At 40.6% G+C, this 24,275-nt stretch overlaps 1 protein-coding gene across 4 annotated transcripts in view; it reads left to right on the forward strand.

Moving 5' to 3' along the window:
- Window positions 1–24,275, forward strand: part of TBC1D5 (TBC1 domain family member 5) — a 402,345-nt gene that overhangs the window by 88,266 nt on the left and 289,804 nt on the right. For 2 of the 4 annotated variants that reach the window (XM_072153667.1, XM_072153668.1), the window contains exon 3: window positions 4,931–4,992. The exons of the other annotated variants lie outside the window; for them this stretch is intronic. The gene's annotated coding sequence lies outside the window, so the exon portion shown is untranslated. The remainder of the gene's footprint in view (window positions 1–4,930; window positions 4,993–24,275) is intronic. 4 annotated transcript variants of the gene reach the window in all.

A 24,275-nucleotide genomic window follows, 5' to 3' on the forward strand; every position in this document is an offset into this window, starting at 1 on the left:
TGCCTTGTCCTTACGTTCCTACAAAACTTTGCTGTTATATGACAAAAACAAACCCCATACAAGTTGTAATCTGGCTTTATGGATTTTCGTAACTTGTAATTTAAGATCAGTTATTAGGTGTGTTTCTGCATTTTATATATTGTTCCCAGATGCTGCAGTATTAGTTTTTATCACTGCATATTTTATGAAATGTCAGCCTTCTGTTGACTGTTCACGCAGCATTGTTAGTGATCAAAGCCGAAACATAAAGGGGAAGAATCTAAACAGTTGGCTTATCTTTGTCCTTCACCGTGACACAAATAAAATTGCTTCAACAATAAAAGGCGAGAAATCCGATGACAAAAGCCCCCGTATCGGAGGTTTTTTCCCCCCCGTAAAAAAAGGTAAAATTGTTTGTTTGTCTCACCGATAGGCTGAAGAGCCACAGATTTGTAAGAATTCAGTTGATGAGTAGTTAAGGCCCGGGAAAAGAGATTATATTTTTGGCTATTTGCCATCCCATGAATATGAAATGATTGAGAAAGATGGAAGTTTTTTTTTGGAGATGATTTGTCATTTATTTTTTTACAGATGAATCTTTTAATACACTGTATACTACTATATATTAGCAGTTTTAGAAATCTATTAATGACTGTTATTTTCTCTTCTATTTATTTGTTTAAGATGATTTTTATATTTTTTTAAGATGATGTGCATTCTGAATGACTGCTTCCGTAAACTTCTGTAATCCCCCCCCTTCCAACAGTAGAGTGACTTCTACCATATGATTAGGGAAAGGCTAGCTCTAGTTCACAGATAATAATTTTAGAAAATTGCATAAATTGCAGCTCCCAACTTTATCTTGGAATGTCTCTCAGTCTGTCTCTTGTATCTGACAGTCTATTAGCAGAGACTGAAGAATAGACCACTGTAAAAAGTGTGTAACTTGCTAATGTGGCTCTTTCATCTTGTCCTGTAGTGACTCACAAGATATATAGAAATTTAAATAAATTCATTTGTATTGTTTGGAATAAAGATAAAAAAATGTATAAAGTCATGGGTAGAAAGTACAGATTACCTGATATAGTAGTAGCAGGCTCTGCAGAATACAATATACCATTTGTGGTTGTCGATGGTACCATGTGTACTTTTTTGATCCGCTCTCATGTTCAAACTTCCCTTCTCCGACATAGGTTAGTCTTTCAGCCCTACGTCAGGGATCCATGTTGCTCATTTTACTGATTCAAAAGTTGTCCATCTTAGGATTATGTTTGGGTCCATATGGATGATTTTGTTTTTTTCCTTTTTTTTTTTAAATATTGATGTAGTTCTGTATTGTTGCTATTACGGAAGGTAGAGGGAGGGGTAAGGGTCAAGGGAACATGGGGGAGGAGAGACATGCTCCTCCACAGTGTAACAGTCTGTAAAACTACAATATGGATTCAAATAGATGACAAATATAAGAAGATTACCACAGTCACGGTGCCTGGATCTATGAGTAAGTGTCCCTTAATTTGGAAGATTTTACATGGGAGTTCAAAATTTAAGAAGCATTAATCAGTGCTTCTACGCCAGCTTTATAGTTGTCATGAAGCAATGAAATAATCACAATGGGGCACATTTACTAAGGGTCCGCGGACCGTGATTCTGTCGGGTTTTCCAAATATTTCTTTTTGTGCCGAATTGCCCCGGGTTTTTGGCGCACGCGATCGGATTGTTGCGCAACGGTGCCGGCTTGCATGTGACAGAAATGGGGGAGGGGTCGGACAACCCCACTGATTCTTAGTGAATCGCGGCAGACCCGAATCCTTGTCGGACAACGCACCACGGGGATCACAACAGGACCTGGTAAGGGAACTCACTGCAAGAAATTGCTATCATTGCCACATCTATGCCATTTGGGCTTGAGCGGCTGCCGGCAGACTGGGGCGTTAACGGGCTTTCCAGGCCCGCGCCCTTCCTAAAAACCTGCAAACTACTCTAGGTCCTAAGCCTCTTGATGTATCTGCCAGCATATGATAAATTCCCACCTTACTGATTATTTCATCTCTTTTCTGTTAGTTATTGATATATGTTTTGTGAAGAACATACAAGTGCGATCTCCAAAACTAGAAAGTGTTCATTACACTACTGAAACCTTCTCACATACAGTATGTTGCTTTATAATAAAACTCCTGTTCCCGCTCATTGCTTTACTGTGTATGGAAGCGTGCGTTGACTTTGTTAAAAGCGAATGAGGGGGGAAAAAAAAGTGCCATAAAAGTTCTGAATTGGGAGCTAAACAATATTATCGGCACCCTAGACACTGCTTATAACACTCTCAGATGCATCATTCTTGAGATCTGTGCCCACAAAAGGAATGTAATGTCCATTATTATAGAGTTATTAATTCTTATATATCACAATTGAAGCTCTATGAATCAATCTGCTAGGCTCGCAGAAGAGCGTGAGCCCTTTATATGCTCCTAGGAAAGAAATAGTACGGGAATAAAAATCTTGAATGATTTTGATCAGCTGTTGTGTATGCCCGGCACAGCAGTTGGTTCAATCAATTTTATGTTTTGGGATGTTTTTATTAAAACGAGCTGCTGCTTTCTGTAAATCACGGAGAAAGATGTGATCAGTACGCATGGCTTCATTTCTCTACCTATAACTTATTTGTGGTACCCTGTAAAGTTAAGGAACAAAGTTTTTTTCCCCCTTTTATTGCAAAGGCAAATATATCAAGATATTATTTGCATTATTTTCCTCTAGTTCCTATTATTGTTTTTGGATGTCTTATAGGTAGTCCCATCGTTACACCATCATGTATGGCCTGTGTTTTGAAATGTCCTGGAAGACTTACTGATGGATGAAGTGTTATTTTTGCCTTGTGCCATCACATGAAGTACAAACTTTGCAATGAAGTTAGTGCACATCATATATGATGAGCAATATTAATGGAAATGTTTTATCTACATATGGTTTTATACTTGTTACTTCAGACTCCTATTCAATTACAAGCCTACACATACATCGCCATCATTGACCTCCAGAATAAATCTGACATCAATTAACTACAAAGCTCCTCATAGAGTTGACTATGGACATGGGTTGTCCACTTTCAGCAAATAATTGATATTGTTTGCACAAGTTGTATATCACAGAGAGTAATCAGAGCCATATAATAATAATGGCTCCGGTGTGTCCATCACAAGACCAGGGACAGATTTCTATCCACTGGAAGTAAACATAGAAGCTTTCTATACCAGGACAGCAGCGGAGATCTATAAAACCGTGAGCAATAGATACAGAAAGTATATTGGAAAACTATAAAACATTGCCTTACACAAACTATATCAATTATATGCTGAAAGTGGACAACCCCTTTAAATGGCTTAAAAATGGCAGCAGTCTCAAACCTTCATTCCAACTAAGTTTTAGCGACACGACCAAGAGTTGCCAGTGGATTATCATGAACGATTGGGGTTGAACCAAAACCCCAGTTATAATTGTACTTGAACCTGCTTTGCTTATGGATAAGATTTCTCTAAAACTAGATATTCTAAAAAAAACTCCTTGAGGGTCATACTCCCAGTTGGTATTCTTCCCCCTGCTGGTACTCAATGTGCCAAATATACTAAGCTCCAGCCCAGATTTAGTGTATGCCATGTCTTGCCAGGTGTAGAAGTGTGCTACACCCTTTGCCAGGAACTTCTTATCCCCTCCCTGCCCACATGCTGTGAAGAGAGTGGGTGTTGCAATTTCTGGCCATGCACCCTAAATTTTTTCACAGCTATGATAAATTCTTATGTGCAACTCCCATGGGAACCTCTCATCAAGAACATGCCCAAAAAACCTTACTTCTCCCCCACTGTGCCTTTGTTGAGTGCAGTGAAGGTGCCAGCTCGAATCTGCCCCTTCCCACCAGTAAAATCGATCCCCAAACTTATTCTGCCTTTGTCTATGTTGGCTTATACCCTATCAATTGGCTTTTCCCATCACGGGATGTGTGAAATGGTGAGAAGAACTTCAGTTCCCCGCACAGTACTCACAGCTAAATGTATCAAGCAGTAACAGGGACATCATTCTTGTAAGGATAGGGAATGCATAGGGAGAGGACTTCCTGTCTGCTTAGGCTGAGATATGAAGAGATACTGAGCTGTCAATCAAAAGAAGCAAATGGGGTTCACTAGCAGCCCAGAGAAACATGGCTCTGTTCTTCAGAAATCTCCTGCTTCAGGTTCCTCCACTTTTATCAGTGCAGAGACATATAAACAAAGATCCCACAGACTGCACAGGGAGTCTGCACACAGCACTTAAGGAAGCATCAGGGATGATGAATCAATTGGTGAACGTTCAGGGAATTTTATTAAGACAGTAAAGGTACATGGGCAATTTATGTTAAAGAGCAGCCAATCCTTACAGGGCCTCAGTGGTAGATCATTTTAGGTGATTTGGGGAGGACTTTTACCCTCTACCAGCAGTTATTACTGATGTGACATGTGAAGTTCTGGTGACAGGTTTTCTTTAAATCTTTTTTTCAAGAGCAAGCAAATGAGGCCTATGGGCTTACACACTCTGAAATTACTTAGCATGTCTATTCAGTTCAGTGATTCGGGATTTGGTCCTGGAAATCCTGCAGTCGCACATAGTGAGTTTCTCAGTCCGGACCTGCTCATTGTCAACGGCTCTAGTCTGTTAGAGCATACTGTTATATAAAGTGCAACAATTCTCCTACAAAAGACCATTTATTTACATAGGTCATATTTCCCATAACACATTTTCTATTATTCTGTGTGTATTTGCCCATTTTGTCCAAATATTAAGTGGTTCCATATCCAAATGAGTTTCCCTGTAAGTATTTGCATTCAACAATTAGATGTTGTTAAAGAAATGACAAATGCATTGCCGTATCGATAAAGAATTCTAGTAGATAGAATATTGACTGGTGGGGTCTTTCTTTCTGCAGGTCTTGAGACATTCGTTTTGAAAACCCAAGAAGTTAAAGTACACCTAACAGGACATTAAAATGTAAGTTATTGTGCCGAGTTATCCTAGTTATCCTAAATTCACGCACTAAATACCGGTCTTGCCTTTATTTGCCATGTAGTAGTACTACACAAAATGCTCATAAACCTGAACCCTCAGACATGGATGCTTGGTAAAGATCAGTGTTTTGTGTTTACTTGAGAGAGAGGAAAGTAAGAAACTGACAGACTTATGTGTTGGAGTTGCCATGAGTCCCGATATGCATTAGATAACCGGCCAAACGGTATTAATGTATATTAAAGCCTTTGGATGTGTACAATTGAGAGCTTCCCAACGTTGGCCGTATGGATTAAGGCGTACTGGCTAAGCCTGCTGTTTGGACCAGCTGACCATTTAATGTTGATGGAGCTTCCTGATGAAGATTAAGGATTTGGCAAAATGAGGCTATATATGTATGTTGCGTTTCAACCTCAATCATCCATATCACTTAAACTTTTGACAAGATTTCATGAATCAATAGTGCAGATGTCCTTCTCTTCCCCCTGCCGGTCTTCCTTCCTCAGGGAAGGTTTTGCAGTGTTATATCTGGGGGTCTCCTTAATGCACAGTTCTGCTTCAGGGGACTGCCATAGTTTTCCCCTGGTGTCCAATAGCACATAGAGATAATAGTAGTAAGCATCCCATCGACTTCTGGGGCCTCACACAATTTCTATGGTTTCTTTATGGGTCTGAATGTCCTGGACTATAACCATGTTATCAGGGACTGAATACTTCTCTGTGAAGAAGACACTAGGGATGGAGAAAGGCATTTACACTCTTTCCTCTTTTAATAGTGTTATATATTTATCTCTGTCATTCTATTCTTTAACATTAGACACTCGCCTGCTATGTCCAATTTTTGGGTTTCTATATAGTGACTGTATAGTAACTCATGAAGCCGTCCCTTGTACACAATGCTTTCTGAGTCTGAAGAAGATCTGCTCCCTGGGGTCCATGCTAATGGTCACCAGGGATTATGGCAAAGATTCCTATTGTAAATTGGAGATTAGAGAGTATTGTATTCCTGGATTGGTACTAAAGCATTGACATTGTTTTTAATCTGATAACGTATGGCTTTAAATTCATGTTCCTTCAGTCGCAGGCGACAAATCTAAAGCAGCGTTTCTTGGATTTATGAGGATAAATCCTGTTTGGCAATCTTGTAGATCCTCCAGAGAATAGTTAAACAGTGATTAATCATTGTTTCTTCACTGAGTGTGCAGAAAAGAATGGGGAAGCCGAATTTCACACCTCTGAAGCAATTAATCCCCATGATCTTAGCCAGGCTTGTCTTGTAGATAAGTCAGGATACAAAACTGTACCTAATTTATCAATGTATGCATGCCATAAAGTATAAAACACACTATTTATTTCATATCATTTATAGTCAAATGTAAAAAAAAAGTGACTTTTCCGCATCCAAGAGTGTTTTTTACATTACCTTCATATAAACTAAGTACCAGAGATTACAATGGGATTGCTGTTTATTGTGCACATCTGGTGCAGTCACTATGCATTTTCTCATTCACTTGCTGGCATTTTTAGTGATTGTGGCATAAATCATTTTGCTAATCAGAAACATAAGTGACGGGAAGTCATCTCCTTTTTTTGAACAATGGGAAAAAACATATGGCTTCTTAGACAGGACTTGGCTGTTATGCTATTTATGTGGCATTGTATTCTGTATTTAGAATTTCATATTAATTGCAATGGTTTGATTGAAGGCGTACAGTGCCCAAGGTTTATGTTCAAAGTATTTGTTTTATGCCTTGTATATGGCACACTTTGAGCTTAACTTTTATGGTCCACCTGCTTGCAAAAATAAAGTTGTAGCATATTATGTTATCAGATTCATGAGCTGACTGCTTTAAGTCGCTCGGCTACAAAGACTGTGGCTTATAATTGGCAGTTTGGATCAACATACAGAGAATCATCCTGTATGGATATATATCCATACATATATCATTTTCTCTACGGTGTTATTATGATTCTTGTCTTAGTCTTGGACAAAGTGAAGCTCATCTAGTTGAACACATTAAAGATTAGCAGTGTAATAGCATGTTAGACTGCATTAAAGGAAATCAACTATTGCATAAACATAAAAAAACTACAAATACTCACCTCCACTTCTCTTCATCTTGATCCCAGCGCTTTCCTCCACTAGTCACTGGGATCACCTAGAAAAGACACTTATGATTAGCAGCTCGGAGTGCGGGGATAAGATGTCCGATGCTCCAGGTTGCTAATTATGTGCAGCCTCGCCACCTCCCTCTCCCATGCTGGGAGCATTGGAGAGCAAGGGGATGTCACACGAGACATCACCTCCCTCTCCTAGCATAGGAGAGGGAGGTGCCGGGGGCTTGTATAATTAGCAGCCCGGAACACTGGACATCTTGTGTTTTATGTGTTCTTGCAATGGTTGATTTTCTTTAACATCTTCTTTTAGGGATACTTTAAGCTTATACACCAGGAAAGCTGCTAGCCCCTACACTGAAATTTTTGATCGACTTATTCTAGCAGACTGAGGCATTCTTTTTCCTCTGTCTGCACAGTATATGTTGGATCCTGCAGGAAACACAGGATGGAAAGATGCAACAAGAGGTGTCTTTCCATTTTCCTTCTGCAGAGTTAACTTTATGCATAGTGAAGGCCATAATAGCCTATGGGGGATGGATGCAACTCTGATATAACTGTCCATATAAGGACCATTTTGTCACTGGGGAAATAGCCTGCACATAATTAACTCCTCCCTTTTTCAGAGGGAGGGATAGAAATGATTAATGTATGTCTCTGTATGTAGGATATGTTGTAGCCCTCCATTGTAAAAATCCACCCCAAATTATATCTTTACAATTAAGACCCCCATGTGGTATGAATGTAGATGTAAGGCTGTATAGAGAGCTCTAACACCCCAGGGCGGGGTCACTGCTTTATAACACAGAAAACATTAGCTGTAAATGATTGGTGCTGGCACCGATCTCTGGTGGTCAGGAATAACTTTGCAGCAGATGAAGCTTGAAGCTTCCCTGTCTTTCTCCTCCATGTCTATCCCACTTCACATTGATCTCTGCCTTGTCTCGCGCAATGGTCTCAGCTGATGGTCCCAATGTGCTCCACGTGGCGCTGCGCTACATGCCACCGCTATCCGCCTCTGGACTCCAACCCCATGCTGGTTCCTGAAAATGGAGAAGAATCGGGAGGCAGGGCAGAGCATTATGTGCCAGGACAGTGCAGGGAGACGCCACACGTCTGATGGACTAGCACAACATAGACAGGAGATGCACGCTAATTTTACGGAATTTGACCTGACAGGAAGACCTAAGCTACCAGGGGTTTGTGGTCACCGATGGGTTTTGTGGTCACCGATTGGGTTTTGTGGTCACCGATGTGATATTGATGACCTATCCTAACAAACCACTTTAAGATTCTACCACAATAGTTGATCTATCATACGTTTTAATTGCTTTTAGAATAATCTATTTTCTGCTGTTTTTGACCTACTGTATTATTATTTTTGGTCATTTTATTGAGGGATAAATACACAATATATGTTGTCACATTGTTCGGCCATAAAAAAGTGTTTCTACTGCATTATAGAGAAGCTCTCATGTTGAAGGAGTCTAGTAAAGCGAGGAGATAAGCATATTCATATACTGTATAGATTTTGAAAGAAGATGCCATCTATAACTTGTTCATCCTTAGCTTAAAGGAAATCTGCCATCAAAATTAAGCATGGATAAACCAGGGAACATACTCCTAGATCCAGGCACGGTGATTGAGGTAATCATTTTAAATGTGTTACCCATGGCATCCTTCCTTCTAAAATCAACCTTTTATAATTATGCTAATGAGCCAGAAGGGATCTGAGGGTATTACCAGAACCCCCTCCATGCTGCAGCTTCATAGAATATTACACTGTGCAAGAACATTCCCCAGCCCACCCCCACAGTGTGCTTAAAGAGAACCCGTCATGTAAAATAACCCCCCTAAACTAAAATATATTTTCATAAACTGCCATTCGAGAGCATTGCCTCTATCCCTTCATTGTCCCTCTACATGCCTGTAAGCTTAAGCAATGAGGTCCTAAAGCTGTATGCAAATGACCTGTGAAATGTCCAATGAAGCATTCAAGCTGTCCACCTTATTCATGAGTGGGAGGCACAGCCACACCCCCAGTGCATGACTGACAGCCTGTGTAATGGAGTGAGGCTGTATAATGGTGTGAGGTATAATGATGTGCTTCCTGGTGCTGGTGGCCACACCCCCTGCAGCCTGTGTGTGCACGTGTGTGTGTTTAGGAGAGATACAACCGCTCCAGGCAGCCATGTTACAGCAGAACATGTCAGATTCATGTGTAGCTGATGTCTGTGTCTCACATGTATATTAGGAGGATGCAGCATGTCAGCAGATGCAGCACACACACTAGCAATCCTTTACTATACATTACACACAGACCTGAGCAGGGGGAGGAGAGGGGAGGGGTAACAGGGGTGACATCACTGCCTCTGACCATGTGACCAGCCTAATTTACATGATAAAGAATAGATGATTTTACAATGAATAATGTATGAAATGACTAGATAAAGGCTGGGATGGGATCCTTGTGAGCTGCTCCAACAGGTAGTAGTGACAGGACTAGTGATACAGACCTGATGACAGGTGTCCTTTAACCCCTTAACGCTCTGCGCCGTAGCTCTACGGCGCAGAGGTATAAGGGATGTATGAAGAGGGCTCACGGGCTGAGTCCTCTTCATACAGAGGTGGGGGTTTTTGCATTTTGCACAAAACCCCCACCGCTAATAACCGCAGTCGGTGCTTGCACCGATCGCGGCTATTAACCCTCTAAACGCCGCCCGCAAAGTCGCGGGCGGCGTTTAAAAGACGGCGGCGCGCGGGCGCCGCCATCTTTTTTTCGATCGCCACGCCCCCGAACGTCATCGGGGGGCGGCGATTGGTTACCATGGTAGCCTCGGGTCTTCTCTTGACACGAGGCTACATGGTTTATGCAGGTTCGTTACAATGAGCCAGTGGCTCATTGTAATGTAAGACCTGCAAAAACGCCATATATTGCAATACTGTAGTATTGCAGTATATGGTAGGAGCGATCTGATCATCTAGGGTTAATGTACCCTAGATGGTCTAAAAAATAGTGAAAAAAAAAGAAAAAAAAAAGTTTAAAAAATAAAAAAAATTAATAAAATATTAAAAGTTCAAATCACCCCCCTCTCCCTAGAACGGATATAAAACATAACAAACAGTAAAAATCACAGACATATTAGGTATCGCCGCGTCCCAAAATGCCCGATCTATCAAAATATAAAAACGGTTACGGCCGGCGGTGACCTCCGAGGCGGGAAATGGCGCCCAAATGTTCGAAATGCGACTTTTACACCTTTTTACATAACATAAAAAATGAAATAAAAAATTATCAAAATGTCGCACAGACCTCAAAATGGTAGCAATGAAAACGTCGCCTCATTTCGCAAAAAATGACCCCTCACACATTTCCGTGCGCCAAAGTATGAAAAAGTTATTAGCGTCAGAAGATGGCAAAAAATTTTTTTTCTTTTTTGGACACATTCGTTTAATTTTTGAAAATGTATTAAAACACAATAAAACCTATATAAATTTGGTATCACCGCGATCGCACCGAACCAAAGAATAAAGTAGGCGTGTTATTTGGAACGAAGAGTGAAAGTCGTAAAAACTGAGCCCACAAGAACGTGACGCACGTGCGGTTTTTTTTCAATTTTTCCACATTTGGAATTTTTTTTCAGCTTCGCAGTACACGGCATGTTAAAATAAATAACATTATGGGAAAGTAAAATTTGTTACGCACAAAATAAGCCCTCACACAGGTCTGTACACGTAAAAATGAAAAAGTTATGGATTTTTGAAGTTGGAGAGCGAGAAATTAGCCGAAAAACCCTCCGTCCTTAAGGGGTTAAGCTTTCTCTGCTGCAGTGCTAAGGGAGCAGAGAGGGAGGTTGAGGCACTTTAACATTCTGTGAATTTACAGCACAGAGAGGAGATGGTAACACTCCTCAGAGCCCTTCTTACTCTTTAGCATATTTTTTTAAAAGTTGAAAGAAGGAAGGAGACAATGGATAAAAAATATAAGATGTAGATACCTTGATCGACAAGCAAGTGTCCCAGGTTTATCATGCTTAAATTTGATGGTAGATTTCCTTTAACTTGGTTAAGTAGGAGGCCCTTGGGGAAGGCTTTTGGTCACCAAATAGCCCCACACATTGCATTAGGTTTGGATTTAAATAAATTAAATTAGTGGATCTTGTTATTAAACAAAACAATTAATCTATCAATCTTACTACCAATCTGCTTGGCTCTTCCTGCTCTATAAAATTCTGTCTGCAAATAAGATTCTACTTAACAACTGCTCATCTCTGTGTGTTCTATAACATGCTGTCTGCATATATAACACTATCTACAATCTGCTTAGCTCTCCCTTCCCTATAACATGCTGCATGCAGATAGGACACTATCTACAATTTGCACTGCTCCTTCTGCTCTATAACATGTTGCATGCAGAGATCACAGCATTTACAATCTGCTCTTCCCCTTCCTCTACAGCAAGCTGTCTATAAAGAAGACTGTGTACAATCTGCACAGTACCTCCTGCTCTATAACATGCTGCCTGTAGACATTATGTACTATTTGATCTGTTCCTCCTGCTTTATAAGAAGCACAATCTGTACAATGTACCCAGCTCTTCCTGTTCTGATAGGACACTATCTAGAATCACACAGTAATAGTGCTTGTCTGCCAGACAGTCGGACAAGGTGTAATAAATGTCCCCCAATATGTTTCATTTTAGCGAATTGCAGTACTTCACTGCATATTTTGTCAGCTACTTGCTCTATCAGAGTATTATTCTAGTGATGCTAATATTTGGGTTTCATTATCCAGGTGATATTTGTTATTCCGAATCTGTTCTTAACATTTATGTATCTTCAAATGAGCAGGATTAGTCGCCATCCATAAACATAGTGAATTTTAAAGAGCACGCCGTCGCTCTTAAAATGCCACACTAGCAGTCCTTATGGCCAATTTCGGCATGGCCTTTTGCTGCATGTTTGTGTTCATTTGTGTTTGGTATATAGAAGATGAATGTGACGTATGTCGGAGTAAGATTAGCTCATCAATGCATACTATTGGGAGAGGGAAAAAAACCTGCCTCGAAAAGAGACAAATTAACGGAGGTTGAAATCTATGTCTCGCTGATTACAATTATGCACATTGCTCGCAGTTCAGACAAGGGGTTTCAGGCGCATTCGCTTTCCTTCCCCTGGAAACATCTGTGCAGACAGTGCTGTAGGGGGGTTATACTGTACAATCACGCTCCATGTAAGTGGCGCGGCTCATCTGGATATCATCTTCTGATATTCACTGGAAAATGACTCGTAACATTGACTTTGTGATGTCGTCAGCTTTTTATTTTGGCCAAGGTCGTAATAAAGGGCATCATCCTAATCAATGGTTATTTATTACGTTATATAAGGTACAAGCCAGTGACGGCATTGTGACGGGAGCGATGGAACGTTATAAAGAGTTCTGTGAACAGTGCGGAACACTTGCCGTCTCTTGTCATGTTATATAGGATTAGAAAACCATGGCTGCTCTATTCCAAGTCATCGCCCCACCAGTCTACAGGTTGTGTGTGGTACTGCAGTTCAATCTCACTCGCCTCAGTGGAGCTGGGCAATCTGTGCGGAGGTGTAGGATTGTTTTAGTGGTCTAAAATATTTTGAGTTTCTGTTCTGCTCCTTTTAGCATTCGGTAACCCAGACTGAATGGACTGCATTGTAAAACTATGCAGCTGTCATAATCAGTACTGGTGGAGATGGATTAAGAAGATACAACTTCCCTTTCCAGGTTTGGGGACACAAAATTACATTGAACTTTTTGAGTAACTGAAGGTGAAAGTTCTTTAATTCAACTTTCGCATTTAGTTTCCATTACCCTCTCTGAAAATAGTGTAACTGGTAAACCCGAAGCAAGTATAAACCGGGCCTAAGTCTGTCTGTCCCGGGATGCAGGGGAATTGGGCCCGTCTGACTTCGGCCGATATAAATAGACAGAGACTGGCTGCGCCACAAATCCACGCAGAATTAGGCCCTGCTCACACCATACATATATGATTGTGTACATGAGGCCTTACCTGAAGCATTCATGGCACATGCACATTGTTCAAAGAAATTCCATCTTACTGGACTTCAACCTATAGGTATAGGTAGCATGAGAGATCCTGGCCATCCAGGTCTCAGTAATGGGTACAGTAGCAGGATGAGCATGTGCCCTACCACTCTATTCAGTACCATGGGAGTGTTGTAAATTGCTGAGCACAGTACTCGGCTATCTCCATCACTTTGGATTGATAGGTGACCTGTTTGATTGATCAGTGGGCCCCTGCAGTCAAACTCTCGCTGAACAGCTTAGGGGATACATTTCTAACTTGATACAACCTTTTAAAGTATGAATAAAGTCTTATTTATACCTCCATTGCAAAACTATAGTGCTTATAGGGGTATTCTCATATGGGAATTCACATTTAATTTAATTCATCTGCCATACATATACATTTCTTCATGTCATTTTAAAAAATGTACCTAGGTGTAGATCATTAGACATGTTATTCATTAGAAGCAAGACGGCTGACCTTGGATACAACCACCCCTGCACTATGGCAGCAGTGGACAGATATGCTCTATTGAGTACTGCCCAACTACCTTTTATTAAGGGTTCATTACCACATGATGGCCGCAGGACCTGCAGTAACTCCTGGACATTTCATATGCAAAAACTATTTGTTTCTATGTGCAATCCCTCCAGCAGAGGTGGTTGTATCCAAAGGAAACAATCTTGTTTCTAAGGGGCAACATTGCTTCATTTATGGTTGATTATCTTTGCACTGCCCAGCAGATCATCGATCTGTGATACAGGACTCTGCATCGTCCATGGTTCATAGGCTGTCATTGTTAGTGTGAAACTGTGCTTAACAAAATTAAAAATTAAGCAGAAAACATACCTGTACAGAAGGACACCCATGTGGGGGTAACACAGAAACTCAACACAAACCAATGAGGCAGAGTTCTGAATTTGGCTTAAAGGACATTTACCATCAGGATTATGGATTACAAACCAAGTACACTTAGATGCTGGTGTGTGCCCTCTTTGTAATGGAGCCTGGAGCCCCGCAGGCTCATTTGCATAGATTTAAAGCATATTTTTTAAAAAATCGAGGGCATAAGAAGTTAAATGAAAAGTAGATCCTGATAAAGGGGACACACACCAGCATGTAAGTGTATTTGGTTTATAATCCATGATCCTGATGGTGGATTTCCTTTAAGGTCCATAATTCATAGTATCATAGTATATAAGGCTGAAAAAAGACGCAAGTCCATCAAGTCCAACCTTTAAGAATTAAATAAATATTTTATCCCCATAACCCGTGATATTTTTCCTCTCCAGAAAGTCATCCAGGCCTCTCTTGAACATGTACATAGAGTCGGCCATAACAACCTCCTGCGGCAGAGAATTCCATAGTCTCACTGCTCTTACAGTAAAGAACCTTTGTCTATGTTGATGGTAGAATCGCCTCTCCTCTAGGCGTAGAGGATGCCCCCTTGTCCTGGTCACAGGCCTAGGTATAAAAAGATCTTTGGAGAGATCCTTGTACTGTCCGTTCAGGTATTTGTACATTGTAATGAGGTCTCCCCTCAGTCGTCTTTTTTCTAAACTGAATAATCCCAAATTTTTTAATCTGTCAGTGTATTCTAATCCCCCCATTCCCCTAATAATCCTGGTTGCTCTCCTCTGCACCCGTTCCAGCTCTACTATATCCTTTTTATACACTGGTGCCCAAAACTGTACAAAATATTCCAAGTGTGGTCTGACCAGCGATTTGTAGAAGGGCAAAACTATGTCTTTATCTAATTCAAATTTATGAAATTAGTTTTATTTATTTTTTTCACAATACCCGTTTAGGGTGAAAACACAAGATGCAATGATTGCCACATCCACTTTTGTGTCTGAAGCCCTGATCATCTTGAGTGGCTGAATTGAGTAAATAATTAAAGATTCGCTATGTAAAAGCTTCCTCAAATTTTTCCAAAGTTTCAGTTTGGGTCCGAATCTATTCAGTCTCAACCAAAGTTGCTCCATTTTTGTCGTGGAAATTGGTATAAGCTTCTATCGTGTTACATTAGATATTTTCTTTTTTTTTTTTCACTTTTCTCTGGTGCCTTAGATCTTTTTAAACGCTGAGCAATAGATTCGCTCTTCTCTAGTGGGAGGCCATTGTTAAAGGAAATCAGAATCCAACAAGATCAACCAGGGTCACTGACTCCTAGATCCAGGCGCTATGACTGTGGTAATCTTATATTTGTTATCCATTTCCACCTTTTAACATTTGAAGTTGTGCTAATGCCTAAAGAGCCAAACGGATCTTTGGTGCGTTACCAGAGCCCCTGCGTGCTGCAGCTTCACAGATTGTTACAGTGTGCAGGAACACGTCTCCTCATCCCGCCTGTTGCTTCGGCACTTGCCCTCACCCTCTGATTGTTGTAATATCACACTGTGGGTGGGGATAGTTCTCCTGCACAATGTAACAGCCTGTAAGGCTGCAGCACGGAGGGGCTTTGGTAATGCCTCAGAAGCCTTCTGGCTCATTTTTACGTACAAGATTCTGTAGGTTTGTTCTTAAGTTGAATTTGTATTTAAGTCGGAACTGTATATTTTATAATTGTAGTCCCAGACAAATTTTTTTTTTTGGTCTATGACAATTAGATTTAAAAAATTTTGGATTGTCATAAGAACCAGGATTAACAATAAAGCTTCATTACAGAAGCCTTGTAGCCTAAGGCTAAAGTACAGTAAATTACTAATATCCAGAGGTCCGTTTGTAAATAGGGGTTGTCTGTAAGTCGGCTGTTCTTAAGTCGGGGACCGCCTGTATATTCATTGATTTTTGTAATAGTCCCGCAACATGATGTTTGCAGACTTTTTGCAGGATTTGCCTCCATGACTCATTGTGTTGTAGAGGAAAACCATTCTCCTTCCATATGGTCTGTAAGCACAACTGTTCGCAATGCGCATACAGTCATTTTACTATACCGAGAGCCACGAGCATCCGGAAGCTGTACTCGCTTTCCATAGTCGCTTTTTAACTTTTATTCAGGATTGTTTAAAATATTTAGCCATTTACATATTTATGGCTCATGTTCTTAAAATCCCTCAAAGACTTGGCTGTTAATTTATTTGCTCTGCGCAGTGTAAACGGCAATGCTATATATACATTTTATATTTATGGGCAGAGCTGCGTTGCTAAGGGGTGCTTTGAAACCACCTTTTTAGCTCTAAATAGCTATTGTGTACATATGGTAAGGTACTGCTGCTTAACAATTAGTAACTGCTTTGATGAAACTAAATTACATTTTTAAGTTCCCATCAGGAAGTCGCTCCACATATCTGTATTAATGTATTCAAGACTCGAGAAGGAAAGTTAATTTTCCAGCTTAAATATTTAATTCAAGCTTAAAATTTAGTCTGTAATTAGAGCTCCCAAATGGCAGGAACATGGAGTATTTGTCCATTTTAATTAGATTGTTGTTTACCTATTAATTATATATCATATCTTGTCATATAGTTTTGATGGTAACAGATGGTGCTAGGAGTTAGTAAGGGTTTGAACAAAATAAGATTCCACATGATTTATTAAGTTGCACTTTATTAGTGAGTGGTCGGCTTTAGTTAATTCTCTGGGAAAAGAACTTAGCTAAATTTTTACTAATTTTTCACTGGAAAAGAAAATATTGCAGTTTCATTTCTCTCTGGTAAAAGTAACACTCCTTCGCTGTCATGCCGTATAATTTGATTTCTTAAGATATATAGTTTCTGCTCTGAACAACCCAATAATAAAGCATTTAATGTTCTAGTATAGGAAGTGTCATTTCTTGTTTCAGCAGCTCTTACAGGAGTGTTTGGCTGTATTGTGTAGGTGTGTATGTAATATACTAATCTGTTATACAAGGGATAAGCCTGTGTGTACGCCATCTTGTCTATAATAATAATAAATAATAATACTTTATTTGGCGCCTACAAATTACGCAGCACTGCACAAGCATGTCAAATTGGTCCCTGTCCCCATGGGGCTCACAATCTAATCAACCTACCAGTATGTTTTGATGAGTGTGGGAGGAAACCCATGTAAACACACAAAAATACTTTGCAGATGTTGACCTGGGTGGGATTAGAACCTAGGTCCCCAGCGGTGCAAGGAAGAAGTGCTACCCACTCGCCATTCGTGCTGCCCACTAAGTCTATAGGACTTTTTTCTTTTCAGTTATTATTATGCAACGGCTGCCCTAGTATTTAGCTGTCCACTGTATTCCGTACAACAGAGGGCTAAGACGTGTCCACCTGTTCCTTCCCCCTGAAAGTGGGAGGAGGAGTGAACATTGGCAGCTGCTAGTGACTGGGATGTTTTGGGGTATTCACCCTTGATATTGATGTCGTTATATGGACAGTTACACCAATAGGGTCCTCCCATAGCGTAGGCTTGGCGAAAGCCAATACTTTGCATCCGTCCCCCAAAGACTTTTATGGCCTCCACTGACTGTCGCTCAGCAGTAGGATGGATAGACATAGCTTTCTGCTTTTTTCCGCCCAGTGTTTCCCGCAGGATATGACGTAGTATATGTATGTGAAGATAGAGCCAAAAAGGAGGTCTCCATCTGCCTGTATATGTATGTGAAGATAGAGCCAAAAAGGAGGTCTCCATCTGCCTGTATATGTCTGTGAAGCTTGTGTATAAAAAAAAAAAAAGGTATGAATGTATGTACCTATCATCCCAATACTTTTAGGAACTAGCCACTTACTTTATATTACTTTATACTGGGCTTTATATTTTAGTTGGGTGTCTAGCCAACAGCTATTCCTCTAGAACCCTCCATATACATGCATGCTTGGCTCAGCTGAACATACATAACTACTCAGCTAAAGTGACGCGAGGCACCATTCAGTTCTTACAGACATCTACTGACTAGAAAGCGTTCACTATCCACCTTACAAATAATATAATTTAATGGTTTTGTGGAAATTGTCAGGTTTGACCAAAATTCATCTAAAGTGTATTACTACCTTTAGGCTAAAGCTGTGTTCATATGTTGCACATCAATTGAAATGCAATTCAAAACACTAAGGCGATCGGGCCGAGCGGATCCCCAACGTCAGTAATGGCGAACCTTTTATAGACTGATTGCCCAAATTACAACCAAAACACACTTATTTATTGCAAAGTGCCAACATGGCAATTTAAGCAGTAAACTTATTGCTCCCTTCTCTGTCATAGCTTTCAATCATATCAGTATCCTTAGAACACCGATACAGAAGAAAGATGGAGGACAAATTCAGGTTCCCCTGAACAGGAAGAATTGTCAGGCCTTGAGCCGGAGCTACAATGATAATGCAGATCTGCCCACCCCATCCAATTCCTCCAGTAGTCTCAGGCTGTGCTGTTGGTTAAAGGGGTTGTCCAGAGGTTAAATAACTGGACAGATTTTTTCCAAAAACAGCACCACACCTGAGCATGGTTCGCACTCCTTTGGGACTCTGCTCCATTCATCTCTATCCAGGAGAGTTGCAATCCTGACAAACCATGGTCAGGTGTGGCACTGTTTTTGGAAGAAAGCTGCCATGTTTTTCAAAGTCCTGCCCACCCCTTTTAGCTAGCATTGAGCTTATTATCGATCACATAAATTTTAGTGGAAACGTACATGCGACCGCGCCAATCCCCTCCCCATTGTGTTTGAATTGCATTTCAAATGCAGCTTAAGGTTAAGTTCACCACCATGTTCTGCAGGTACCATTACACATTCAGTGCGCTGCCCGCACTGAGCTGGGGACATGTTGCTTTAAGCATGCCATATATGAAGTAACAACAATATCACCCAGCAGATGGCATTGGATGTGACATGTCAACCTGATTCATATCAAAGGCATGGTGGCCACATAAAAGATATTGCCATCTCCCACTGAGGTAGACAAGGGGGTGGTAATCTTTTACTAATAGAGTACACATCCTCGCTCTCCAAGAGTATATAAACAGTTAATGACTAGAATGAGGTAATTAACCTTAACACATTTATTTTGTTTGGGTACCGTATATACTCAAGTATAAGCCGACCTGATTATAGCCAACCCCTTCCCCCCTTGTGTATCGCCAGTGCCTGCCCCCTTGTGTATCGCCAGTGCCTGCCCCCTTGTGTATCGCCAGTGCCTGCCCCCTTGTGTATCGCCAGTGCCTGCCCCCTTGTGTATCGCCAGTGCCTGCCCCCTTGTGTATCGCCAGTGCCTGCCCCCTTGTGTATCGCCAGTGCCTGCCCCCTTGTGTATCGCCAGTGCCTGCCCCCTTGTGTATCGCCAGTGCCTGCCCCCTTTTATGTAGCCAGTCAGGGTCATTGGTGTACATAACAGGAATGTGTTGTTACTGCCCAGGTGCAGTTTGAGGGGCTTGTACACCATCTAGACACCAAATTCCGGCACCAAAGATGGTCCGGTATCTGAAGTACAGATTCTCTTTAAATAAAATAACGCTAATATTTTACAAAACACCAGTTATAAGACTTAATACAGTTCATTTATAAGACTTAATGAGTTGAATCACTCAAAGCAGAAACTTTGTCTACTTCACCGTGCTTCATGCCCAGATTTGCCGAAAATCTTCAGAATGAGCAATTAATTGCTTATTACATTAAACTCTACATGTGATGTGTGATTAAACTGCAGCATTGCGCAACTAAAAGCGATCGCATTGCAAAACGATTAAAAAATGATTTAGCACGCTCCGCCATGAGCTGAAACGCAAGCGATCTCCATTGTGAGAAAAGTCTCTTAATAAAGAGGCTCATAAAAGTCATCCACGTATCAGAGCCCTCCTATAGGCCCAGCTTTGTATATTATTATTCTAACGTTGGGGATTTTCGCCTTTTCTTTTATTGTTCCTCACGTGTTAATCAGATGCATGTGGAAGGCAGGATTGTTGCGGTTTTAGTTCCTCTGACTGGTTTATAAATTAGCAGTAAATTACCGGACCACTTTATTATTCCACTAATTGCTTTTCTAAGATCTCGCAGCTAATAAAATGTATAAATACGCAGAGAATCAGCTGCCGCTGAATTTATCACAGGTAATATCTCAAGTTCTGGAAAATAAAGAGCAGAAATAGACACAATTGGGTCAGCGAAATGTTCTTTATTACTGTATTCCTGGAAACTGATTGACAGTCGAGAAGATGTTTTTCTGTCTCATCTGTGTAAAACAGTATGGAGCAGTATTTTAATGCTATTAATGGCAACATACATTATCAAGTTTTTTTTTTTTGTCTTCTTTAATCAAGCAAGCTGCTGAAAACTTTCATGGAAGCCGAGCTCTTTTTTGATAATTGGATCACTTGTTTTTTATTTCTTGTAATGATTTTGATTTGGTATTTGAGAATAAATATTTTTGGTGTTTTAGGAGTTAATTTATCTCTAATGCTCCTCTTATACAAACTTATGCTTTTTTCAGTCATGTATCTCAGTGCCGTATATACATGAGGTTTTTTTAATGTGCATGTATGTCACCAGGTTTGTTTTGTATGAAATATGGTGGATTGGCAAATGATGTTACTAGCTTGATCACCTTTCCTGTATGTTTCTATGGGGTGCATGGAATGGAAATTCAGGAAAATGCTCTATATTTTTTTTATTCTCATGGTATGATGGGCAATACAGCCATTTAAATGGATGGCCCTATTGCCCATTAAAATGAAGGTGGCCATGTGCTACCTGTATGAAACAATACGATACGAGTAGCACTGTATTAATACGTTCATGTGAAAGGAGCCTTAGACGTGTGCTACACCCAAACTTTGAGTTTTTCTGGTGGTCCAAAATGCTTGAAATGTCTAAATTGCCACTTATTCACCATTTTGCCCCACAAAGCCGAAAATTTTGGACAAATGTTTGTCCTGTGGCCACAAGCCGCATTCACACATTGCAGTTAAAGCTGCATCATAATCAGTTGTGCTGTAGTTTTAGGTGCAGTTCTGCTCGGGAGGGACAGATTTTGGTCTTTTGTAAAATTAAGGATTCCATCTGCTTCCATTATGCTTATGTTTAGTGTATGATCCAAGAAAAATGTTGTAGTTCCTGCTTATGCATGGAAAACTTCTTTAGTTATGGTTTCCCTGCATAAATGGCACCTTTTTACATTACAGGCCGTCCCCTACTTAAGGACACCCGACTTACAGGCGACCCCGAGTTAAAGACCTCTCTGCCCCCTATTACCTCTTGTGAAGCTCTCTGGAAGTTTTACTTTATTCCCAGGCTGCAATGATCAGCTGTAAAGTGTCTGTAATGAAGCTTTATTGATAATATTTTGTCCTATTACAGCAAAAAAAACGTTGAAACATTTTTTGTCTGGAACAAACCTAGGGAACCTATCTGCCTGTGTATAAGCCTAAATATTATTTGTTTGCAGTATTACAAGTTTTGTTCTCGTCAGCTAAAAATATAGAAGTGCTTTGGGAGCAAAGGACATGCCTTGGATGCACCAACTGCCTCATTTGCATATGGATTTCAGTAAGAATATCTTGGAAACAGCATAATGGACCCTAATAATAAAGATATGTTGCAAATCACAGTGCATTTCTATGCACCATGCTGCCAGCAGAGTATAACACTTGGTGGATGTGTTAGAAAACCCTTTGAATGAAATCTGCACTTATAGTTTGTACTCGTATTGAATGTCCCATGTGCTGAGATTTCCTCAGTGGCATCTCCGATGTCAAGGGGTTAGCATTACACCTATTGTTTCCTGTTCTTAACCATAAGGAGCAGTAGAGGAGCATGTTTTTTCATAAGCTCCTATGTTTTCATTACTTACCACTGCATGACCTTTATATCCCTAACCAGCATTACTGCTTTCTTATATCTGTGAAGGAAATTGATTTGGTACAGGCGGTCCCCTACTTAAGGACACCCGACTTACAGACAACCCATAGTTACAGACGGACCCCTCTGCCCCATGTGACCTCTGGTGAAGCTCTCTGGATGCTTTACTATAGTCCCAGACTGCAATGATCAGCTGTAAGATGTCTGTAATGAAGCTTTATTGATAATTCTTGGTCCAATTACACCAAAAATTTTTAAACTCAAATTGTCACTGGGGCAAAAGAAAAAAAATTGTCTAAAACTTCCATTATAAAATATACAGTTTCGACTTACATACAAATTCAACTTAAGAACAAACCTCCAGACCCTATCTTGTGTGTAACCCGGGGACTGCCTGTAGTTAGGATGTTACTATAGGAAAGAACAATTGTCTGGTGATATTTCAGGCACCGATCAGGATTGGTTGTATTCATCTCTCCTCTGTCCTTTACAGCTAAAGCGCTATATTCTACTGCATGTATGCTACTGTAGCATAGTATATAATCAGGGAGCTGTATTCTTCCGCCATAGTCAAGGAAGAAAAGTTTATATTTCGCTACCTAAGAAACCGAGGAGCTTTATTTTGCCACCAGAAAACCATGAACATGAAGCTGTGGGGGAGGGAATTTTTAAAGGGCTTTGATCCATTGCAAATTTAGTGCCACAAAATTATTAAAGGGGTTTTCCCACCAAGCAAGTTAGGCCCTATCCACAGGATAGGGCCTAACATGCCGATTGGTGGGGATCTCAGCGCTCAGCAATTTCCGTCAGCTCCATAGAGATGAATGGAGCAGAACGATCATGCTCGGCCCTCTTCTCCATTACTCTCGGGCACGACAAGGGGCCTGACGGAGGTTTCTACGCCAGTTTAATTGCATAGAATCCCTGGTAAAGGTCCCGAAAAGTCGTGTGCGAGCCACAAAACCCAAAGCTGAATGAAAGCAAGATGAATAAGCCAGCAGATGCAATTATTTCCCACTTTATACCATCTCCACGCCAAGGGGTCACAGAGGAGGGGTAAAAAGTCCTGCATGGTCATGTGCGAGCCACAAAACCCAAAGCTGAATGAAAGCAGGATGAATTAGCCAGCAGTTGCGATTATTTCCCCCACTATGCCATCTCCACGCCAAGGGGTCAAGGAGGAGTGCGAAAGAGGGGTCAAAGGTCCCGCATGGTCGTGTGTGAGCCACAAAACCCAAAGCAGATCCTGTTTTCCCCCATGTGTATTGATGTCACTGCCATGCGAGTGGACGCACATGCTGTTGACACGCGGGGGCATGAACATGGAACTTGGATGTACTGGTTTTGTGTGCCAATTGGGTTACCAAACTATTACACTGTAATACATTTTGCTGAAATGTATCAGAGTACATCTTTTTCTATTGCAGATTTCATAAAATTCATCCAGAGGATGATGCATACAACTCTCTGGTTGATCTTTCTTTTTCTTGTGTTTGTGCACTTATGGTTCCAATCCCAAGTGAATAGCAAAAGATATTTGTGCGTAAACACACAGATCCTGTAGTAAGTGTTCATCTGCTTAATTCATTGAATAATGTGCCAAATCTACTCTTAGCAGTATCACTAAATGAATCAGACGGCTTTATATTATTGGATAAAGAAACACGTTTTACATAATGCATATTATTCACTGAAGCTGTTACTTTGTTTCTTTTTTTTTTTTCTTGCATAGGGTTGTTTTTTTCCCTTTGCACAATAAACTAATGTTTTCCTGGATGTGATGTTAAAAACTAATAAAGATGCAGTGATAATTGAAATCTGTAAAAGTGTTTCCTAGTTGTTAGCCAACTGAAACTCACAATGCAAGTTCTGTCATAATAGTTTATTTTGTAATATTTCAATTTGAGCCCTATTATGCGGATGTTGCTGACAATATTTGGTTAATGATTGTTAATGATACTGAATTATTGTGCTTTTGATCGGATTAGGAAACCGACTCAGGATTGTTTCGCCCTCCTTGTGCCAGACACATGATGTATTTAGATTTGTCAAAAAAAAAAAAAAAAAAAACGTGGGCTACCGCGCTCTCGGGCCAGTATTAGCAGATAGTAATATGACGAGACTACTGTAATGTTTGCTGTGGATTAAATAATTTTCTTGAGCTTGTCTCAGCTCTAGGAAGATCATATCAATGAACACACATATGCAACATGCCCCACCGGGGCCTAGCCTTTTCTTGGGGCCTGGAGACAGCCTGGGCCCGCAGTACCTGAGTGGCTGGCGGTTGCGGCCTAAGCACGCTTGTGTCACGGTGCTTCGTATGGGGAACCGGAG

This window comes from Engystomops pustulosus, chromosome 5 (genome assembly GCF_040894005.1).
Source record: "Engystomops pustulosus chromosome 5, aEngPut4.maternal, whole genome shotgun sequence".
NCBI classification, from domain to species: domain Eukaryota; kingdom Metazoa; phylum Chordata; class Amphibia; order Anura; family Leptodactylidae; genus Engystomops; species Engystomops pustulosus.